The sequence below is a fragment of the Argentina anserina genome, chromosome 3, assembly GCF_933775445.1.
Source record: "Argentina anserina chromosome 3, drPotAnse1.1, whole genome shotgun sequence".
NCBI lineage: Eukaryota > Viridiplantae > Streptophyta > Magnoliopsida > Rosales > Rosaceae > Argentina > Argentina anserina.
Window position 1 is genome coordinate 31,202,908 of NC_065874.1, and position 8,483 is coordinate 31,211,390.

Genomic DNA, 8,483 nt, shown 5'->3' on the forward strand with positions numbered 1-8,483 from the left:
AGGTGGTGTATAATAGTTGGAGGGCATGTGTGTTGTTGAGGTCGGAAGAGGTTAGAGATTTTGAATTTTGTTGCACTCTTATTGATATCATTTTGTGTGATGATTCTTCTTATTGATATCATTTTTGTATTATATTTTGATTCAATTGTTATTATTATTTGTCTTTTCAAGATTTGGTTTTGATTTTGTTACGTTTATATTTTTTAGGCATTTTTAGGCACATGTATCAGGGTCCAGTTGGAAATGAGTTTTTGTTTGTGCCTGAAATGCTTTAAAAAATATGCGATGTAGTAGAGAGACACATATTGTTTTTGTGAGAGCAGCAGTCCTAGATTGGATTACTACATTGGATTGAGTTTCAGGTTCGTTTTTAAGCCTTTAATAAAAAAAAGTTATTGTGGTTAATTGTAGTGGATTTTCATGTACTGGTGTGTTTGTGATGGGTGTATGTTTTTTTTTTTTTTTGCATTGTGGTGGTGTGGTTGGTGCGTTGCATTGGAATCATAGTTGCAGTTTTACTACTTAGTTTAATGTGTTTTTTTTTTACTTTGTTTTCGTTGATAATTGGGTTTATGCATTGGGTATATCCATGTTTTGAAAACCGTCTATGTAAAGGAGTTCAAATTTGTTAATGGTGTGTTTGGCATTTTCAACAACAAATTCGAGCTCCTTTACATAGAAGGCATCAATTGTGGAATTACTTGCTTGAGCAGGGTAAAAACTTGGGGGTAATTTTGATTAGTCTGATTAGTTGTTTTATAAATGGTTGGTCTTTTTTCTTTTCGGTAGTGTAGTTAGTTTTTATGATCTTTTTTTTTTTTCACTTTCTGCTTATTCAGTCAACAGTCATCCTCCAAATCAATGACATTAATTTCTGCTGAATGAGTTGGTTGAACTGCTAATTCAGGATCCAATGGACTTTGCTCTTTTCCTCTTTAAAGTGTTTCTTTGATGGTGGTGGTTTTTTTGCAGCTGGGTTTCCTTTGGAGATTGAGTTTGGGCATAGTTGTCAGTTGTAAGGTTTCTAGGGTCTGCATGTTAGAATTGTTAAGATTTTATATTATGGTTTTAGCCATTTAAATTTAGATTACTTTTTGTTGTGGACAGGTTATCTGCAGTCTCTATTCTTTTTCGCTTCCCCAATCTCCAAGAGATCAGGTAAAAGCAAGTATTTTGCTGATTTCAAATATCTGGTCCTTATTTTTATTTCACGCATTTGGACAATTCTACTTATTCTTAATTGCAGGTTGAGAAGTAATAGTGAACTTCTTCTAACCCTAAGCACCTTCATCAATTTTAGTTCAGTTTTGGCTTGATGGGGTATCAAGTCACAAACAATTTCTGCTTACCTAGGTTCCTGGATTTGATGTTATAATTCTTTGACTACTTAGATTGGTTTCATGTGGTGTTACTTTGTTTGGTTTGTTTAATTATGTTTTGGTTAATTTTTCTTCAGGTTAGTTAGTGGAACATAGTTCAATCAATTATGCAGTTGGATGTTGGCATGAGGTGTTGTTTCTTTCATTTCAGTGTTGTTTTTTTAAAACCTTTTAAATTAATTTTAACCAAAACATTGGTCTTCTATTGTATTAATTTGTTTTATTTTGATTTTTCTTATTTGTGATGTTTAGTGAATCACAATTGAGACGAGAATGCTTGGTTGGATATTATGCATAGTTGGGTGTTGGCATGAGGTGGTGATTCTTTCATTACACTGTTGTTTATTTTTTTAATTTTTTTTTACTTAATTTTAAGGAAAACATTGGTTTTCTATTGTATTAATTTGGTTTGTTTTGTCTTGATTTTTCTTATTTGTGATGGTGAGTGAATCACCGTTCAAACGAAATGTTTGGTTGGATAGTTACTTAAGGTAGTGTTTATTTCATTATATATTTCTTTTTAGTTTTGTTAAGTTCTAAATTTTATTTTTTTATTTTTTATTTTTCTATTTGTTACAGGAATGCTTCAATTATGATATTAGAACTTTTAGTCTATGCAATTTGTTATGTTGTGAATCTGGTGTATGAGTATACTGTTGTTGAGACTTAGACGGGCAGTTTTTTTGTTAATTTATTCAAAATTTTGGAGTTATGTTCATGTAACAAATATTTGTAATGTATTGGTTATGGTGTTTCAGTTGTGGTTTGATTTTTTTAACGGGTGCAACTATTTGTTAATTGGTCACAGTGTTTATAATTTTTTATGGAATGCTCATTGAGTTTTCAGTGTTTATTGTTACTTGAGTGGAGAACTGATTAAAGTATGTTTCAATTTGTTTGAGTTTTTTCATTGGAGCTTATTTTTTAATTGTTTCAATCATTTTTTCTATTCCCAGATCAGTGTCTTTTTTGATTAATATGAATAGAAAGAGCAAATGTGATCATGTACTAAGTTTCAAAATGTGTAAAGCAAATAGGCTAACACGGAAGAAGATGTTATTACATTGAATACATTTGTACTGTAAAATAAATAAACACCAGATTTATTAAATATGGTTCATTGTAGAAACAAAATTGTGTAATGGAGGAAAATTGTAAATTTTGTTTTAAAATTTAATATCGTGTACAAGATTTTGGTATTACTTTTTTATGCGTGTATATATATATATATATATATATATATATATATATGTTTGTTTGTTTGTTTTGTATTTTCCAGGTTTTTACATTTTCTCTTTTCTACTTCAATTCTTCATGTATATATAACTATTTTTGATTTATATATATATATATGTGTTCCTTATCTTTATATATATTCTTTGTTTGCATTATTTATGGTTGGGAAAAAGAGGATACCAGATGCTGATTTAAAACTCAATTTAAACTAACCACATATGAGTTCACTTGACATCGACTGTGTATGTGTAATTTATACTATGGTAGATGTCGTTAGAGCTATTACTCACGTTGGTCTGATCTAGGAAATCACTGTTAGAAGAAACATTGGAACAAAGCGATCTGTGATTATATATGATTCAAGGTGAAAATTGGATATATAATAAAATTTTGACATAAATGTTGTTTAAAGACTAAAAAAATGATTTGCATGCAGGAACAAACCACTGATAATTACATTGCTAAATTCAACAATTGATGAGCTTGATGTGGCTATTGTGAGGATACCTCCTCCAGTTATAGTTGCATTCACTAGCATGACAGTTAGAATCAGTGGCAGTGAGTCATTGTGTTCAAATTGTTTCTTTATATAAATTATTTATTTTATTTTATGAAAGTAGTAATGTAATTCATTTTGATTACAGATAATATTGTGTTGCGGTTAACTCTAAGCACTTGTGTGTTCATAAACCCACTGATACACGATGCTTATGAAATAAAGGAGAAGTATGTGTACGTTCTCAAATTAGGCAATTTAAAAATATTTATGTTAGCTACTCTAGATTACCAGTATCACAAACTTTTGTTAGTGCATATTTATGGAGCAATACAGTACACATGTGCTTAGACCTACTCCGGCTGCTATGTCAACGGTGGAGGTAAAACTAGACTGTGTATCGTAGTTTTTTATGTTAGTATAAGATTAACTTCACTGCTAACATTTATTTGTCTTAATAGGATTCGATTTTTGTTGTAAGTGCTGTGATTACCGAGATTCAGTTTGATCATGGATGGTACTACCTTACATGTAGTGATTGCAAGAGAGAGCTTGAGCTAGAAGAAACCTATCTCCTAAAATGTCCTACACATGGACCTCAGATTGGGATCCCACTGTAAGTGTTAATTAGGATATTAGTATTCAATTATTTTTTATAGGTGAAACAAGTTATGTGATTGTATAAATTATGATGCTTTCATTAACAGCTTTAGATATGAAATAAGTCTTCATGATGGAAGTGAAAGTGTACAAGCTCAACTTAAAGGACTTCCTGCATAATCTCTGTTTGGAATTACATGTTAGCAGTTGGTGGATGATAATGGTTTTGTTGATCAAAAAATCATTCCACAAGTAATGTCAAGACAAGATGTTGTTGCAGTGTTTGTGGCGGATTGGATATGATGGAATAAAATTTGAAGTCATATCTGTGTATCCTCAATCTGGTAGGAATTATATAACAAATGAAACACTGGAGGTAAATGTGTTTCAATAGACGAAATGGTTCGAAAATTGAACTTGGACAATATAACATAAGGGCTAGTGATATTTATCAACATCTAAATAATATTGAAAATTCTTTTCTTATTGTAGTGTTTTTGCTATGTTTATCATCATTGTTTTGTTTTTTAAATTTATTTAGGGCACCAGTAAGTGGAACTTCTACATATATGAATGAAAACATTGCTCAACGTTATCCTTGGTACTAAGGGTAGATGTGAGAAGCTGATATTTATTTTATATGTATTTATTTCATATTAGTAGCAAACTATGGTTGATGTAATCAGAATACTTTGTTTGTTTTTTTTATCTTGGTGTAATGTTGTTAGACTTCTGTTGTGTTTTTGATATCTTTGTGATGTATTCATTTTGAATGCTTTCCTTTATAATGATAAGTGTCGCTATTTGGTTTTGTTTGGTTATTCATACATGATATTCCTAATTGCATGAGGAAATCTTAGTATTATATATGAAATCAGTCCTGATAAAATTTGGATGCATATTATATTGAATCCACCCTGAAACTAATGAAGACAATTTATCATTGTTCAAGTTATTATACAGACCTATGATATGTATGTTTGCAACTCAACATGTGTGAATATTATTATCAATGCCTCCCCTGTAAACTATTTACATTCATATCAGTCTCTTTTTTGTAGTGCCTGCAATTCAATCTTATTATAGTTTTGAAGGAGTCTAATTGATTAGCTTGAATTGGTGATGTGGACGACAAAAAAACATACAAACGACCACAATATTTTACATTGCAAATGCACAAAAAACCATAAACGATATCAATTTTGCATAAGTTGTATATAGTTGCCTGCAAGTCTGCCTCCCTTGCAGCCCTGCATTGCTGCGTAACTTCACTCAAAATGAAGACATTTTCGCTTCGGTCCATATGTATTGAGTGCCTACTACATGCCTATTGGATTCATTGGTTATTAATTGTATATCAATTTGCAAGCATATTGGCCAAACTAATGTATAACACCTTTATTGTATATCACTATTTTATTTTTACTATTCATAATCATTTTTTTGGTCATTAGAAATAACCCTAATTGCTTTCTATACATCTCATCTAAAATAAATGAATTTAAGTTTTGTGAAATAGTTTCTAACTCTGATTTGTTAAAATTTACCATGTAACATTAATCTGAAAGGTCCGTATAATCATATTATATATTGTTAACGGTACATTCATTAGATGATCTATACATCTGGTGTTTACATTGTTTATTACACACACTATTTAATTTTATCAATTTTGGAAAACTTATACCTATAGTGGAAACATACAGCAATAATGTAACAGAACTCTGCTTTTCAGATCCATCCATTGGTTTATTTAAAAATCTGAACAAATTGATGCATTCTTTGTCTACAACAATTTTCTGGTAACATGTTTATTTCTGCTGCATCTCACTTATTTACATCTTTCAATGGTGACATATTTGATTTTCATTGGTTACAGTTTTGGTTCATCAATTCTATCACAGGTCATAGACATGCATTGGGTGTAAAAACTGTACACTTTGCTTATATAATGGTTTAAACTGTACACTTTGCTTATATAATGGTTTACATCTCTTTGTAACTCAGTGCCCAGCTATCATTCTCATACTGATTGTTTTTTTTTCCAGGTTTTTATCTTTTCACTTTTCATGATTTACAACATGTTTATTTTAAGAATAGAATTAGAATCATAAGGAAGAGTAAGTCGCTTTCCTATATCATCATCCACCCTTGACATCAGTCTTCTAGATCATTGACTCTAGCCATCACAAATCCTTTCTCTGCATTCCTTCTCTTCCCCGCTATCAAAATCCACAAGCATCATCACTATCTTTCATTTTGATATGAAGTATAACATGTTTATTTTATTATTGTGAGTACAGTAATGTACATCTTCATGCCTATTTATTTTAGTTAATAGTGTGGAACAATTTACAGCAACAATATTATTTCGTTTCAAGTTAAATTGCATGTGTAGCAATTAGTTTGGTAATTAATTGTTTTGCGGTTATTTAGATAAAAATGGATATGACAAGAATTACTTATATTCATTTGAGAACAAGAAATGCAACGATACAAGTCAGGGCGTGTAGAATTTGGAGCTTGAGAGATAAAAAATTCAGCCAATTTGAGGATGTGTTGCAGTGTGTCCTGGTAGACAGTGAGGTAAATTTTCTGTACCAGGTGAAAAAAAGTATACATATTTGTTGTTTCATGATTTTAATATCAACTCATGTTATAATATATCAGAACCATGTCATCCATGCATTGATACAAGATTTCAATCATAGAAGTGAGGTTTTACAATTGGTTTAAGGAAACGTTTATCAGATCAGTGATTTTCTTTGTGTATCCAACATTGATAGATTCATAGTTGTTCCTCATGAAGTGCAACTGATGTTTACAAGCCAAATAGTGTGTAGAATCATGGCTCATATTGATTCTTTAATTCCGCTTCATTGGTTTCAATTTATTGATTATCAAAATTTGATAAAACGTCTGGACAATGATATCTATCTCACGGGTAAATAATAACTAATTACATAGAATGTATGCAGTTCCTAAAAAATTAAGGTACTTTTATCTGTTACATTTGTAACTTTGTAAGGTTTTGTAGATGTAATTGGACTATTATCTAAAATACATCGAGTAAAACGTATGCATATATCTGGATCATTGACAGTTAGATAAAAGATTAAAATCACCAATAAGTGGTAAGAAGAAGACATATTGATATTTTTTTTTACCTTTCTGCGGATAAAGAAAGAAATGGTTAGTGTTAAAACTGTTTATTTGTTAGGGGTGAAGTGTTGAAGGTCAATCTTTGGAACTCAGTTGTTAGCAGATTTAATCTATCTACAATCTCTACTACACATGCATCAGTTGTTGTTGCAATAACCAGCACAAAAGTTAGAGAAAAAATGGTAATATTGCGTTCACCTGTTTCATATGTTATAGATTGATAGTAATATGAATCACAGTTATTTTGGTATGTAGGTTTCATAGAAGTGCACTCATGTTTGAGTACTTCTATAACTGTAAATCCAGATATCCGTGAGACATATGATTTGAGAGTTAGGTATATATCTTTAAAACATGTTCAGTGTATTGAAATATATGTCTACTGCATTCTAACCTGGGAAAAACTTGCGTACAAACTAGTATGTACGCGTGCGTCCGAACTTTCATTTATTTGCACACTTTGAGAATATAAATACATGATTTCAACCGTTCAAAAGTTTAGTTTATTACTAAAGATCATTTCTATAAAATATCAACATAAACAAAAATCGTTTGCTTTGTCGATTGCATCAAACAAATGAACGGTTATGGTGAAAGTTAGTAGTCTCATGATCAACCGTCAATTTGTTTGATGCAATCGACTATGAAGACGATTTTTGTTTACATCAATTTTTTGCAAACATGATCTTTAGTAATAAACTAAACTTTTGAACGGTTGAAATCATGTATTTATATTCCCAAAGTGTGCAAATAAATGAAAGTTCGGACGCACGCGTACATACTAGTTTGTACGCAAGTTTTTCCCTTCTAACCTTATATATTAATGTATTTCATAATTTTTATTCATTTATTATTATTTTTAAAACAATGAATCAATTAGAGACAGTGGAACATCTGTGAAAGCATTGGATTCGAGTGATAACATTTGCAGTTCAAAACAGATGGTGTGTGATGTAAATCCAAATAACTGTACATATATTTCATTTTTTATATAATTAATCACTGATTCACTGTTTATAAACAGAGTCATGAGTTTTTGATAAAGGCTGACATCATAAAAATTGATTTTCACAAAGGCTGGTATTACACAACCTGTGAAGAGTGCAGTCAGGAACTGAAACAAATAGAGCCTCATTGTTTCAGATGTCTGGTGGATAGGTCTCAATCTAGCATGCCAATGTTAGTCAAATAATGTTGTTTTTGATACAAATGTTTCGTATATGTTGTCACAAATATGCTTAATTATTACTAACTTTAATTTTTATAAAAGTTACATGATGGAGATCACTCTTCAGGATGAGAGTGGAGACTTCCAAACCATGCTTACAGGAGATCCAGCAAATGTATTATTTGGAATGTCATGTGAACAATTGGTCAATTATCAGAGAATAATAGGTCAAGAAAGACCCCCCCCCATCTGATAGAGGAGAAAATGTTTGAGCAATTTACATGGATCATCGAATATAATGATTCGGGGTTTAATGTGGGAGCAGTGTATTCACAGTCAAGGAAGAAAAAAGAAAAAAAGCATGGATCAAGGTTTAACATCCAGACAGTAATTGACATGCTGAAAATAATTAATAATATTGATACTGGGAGGTTACAAGTCT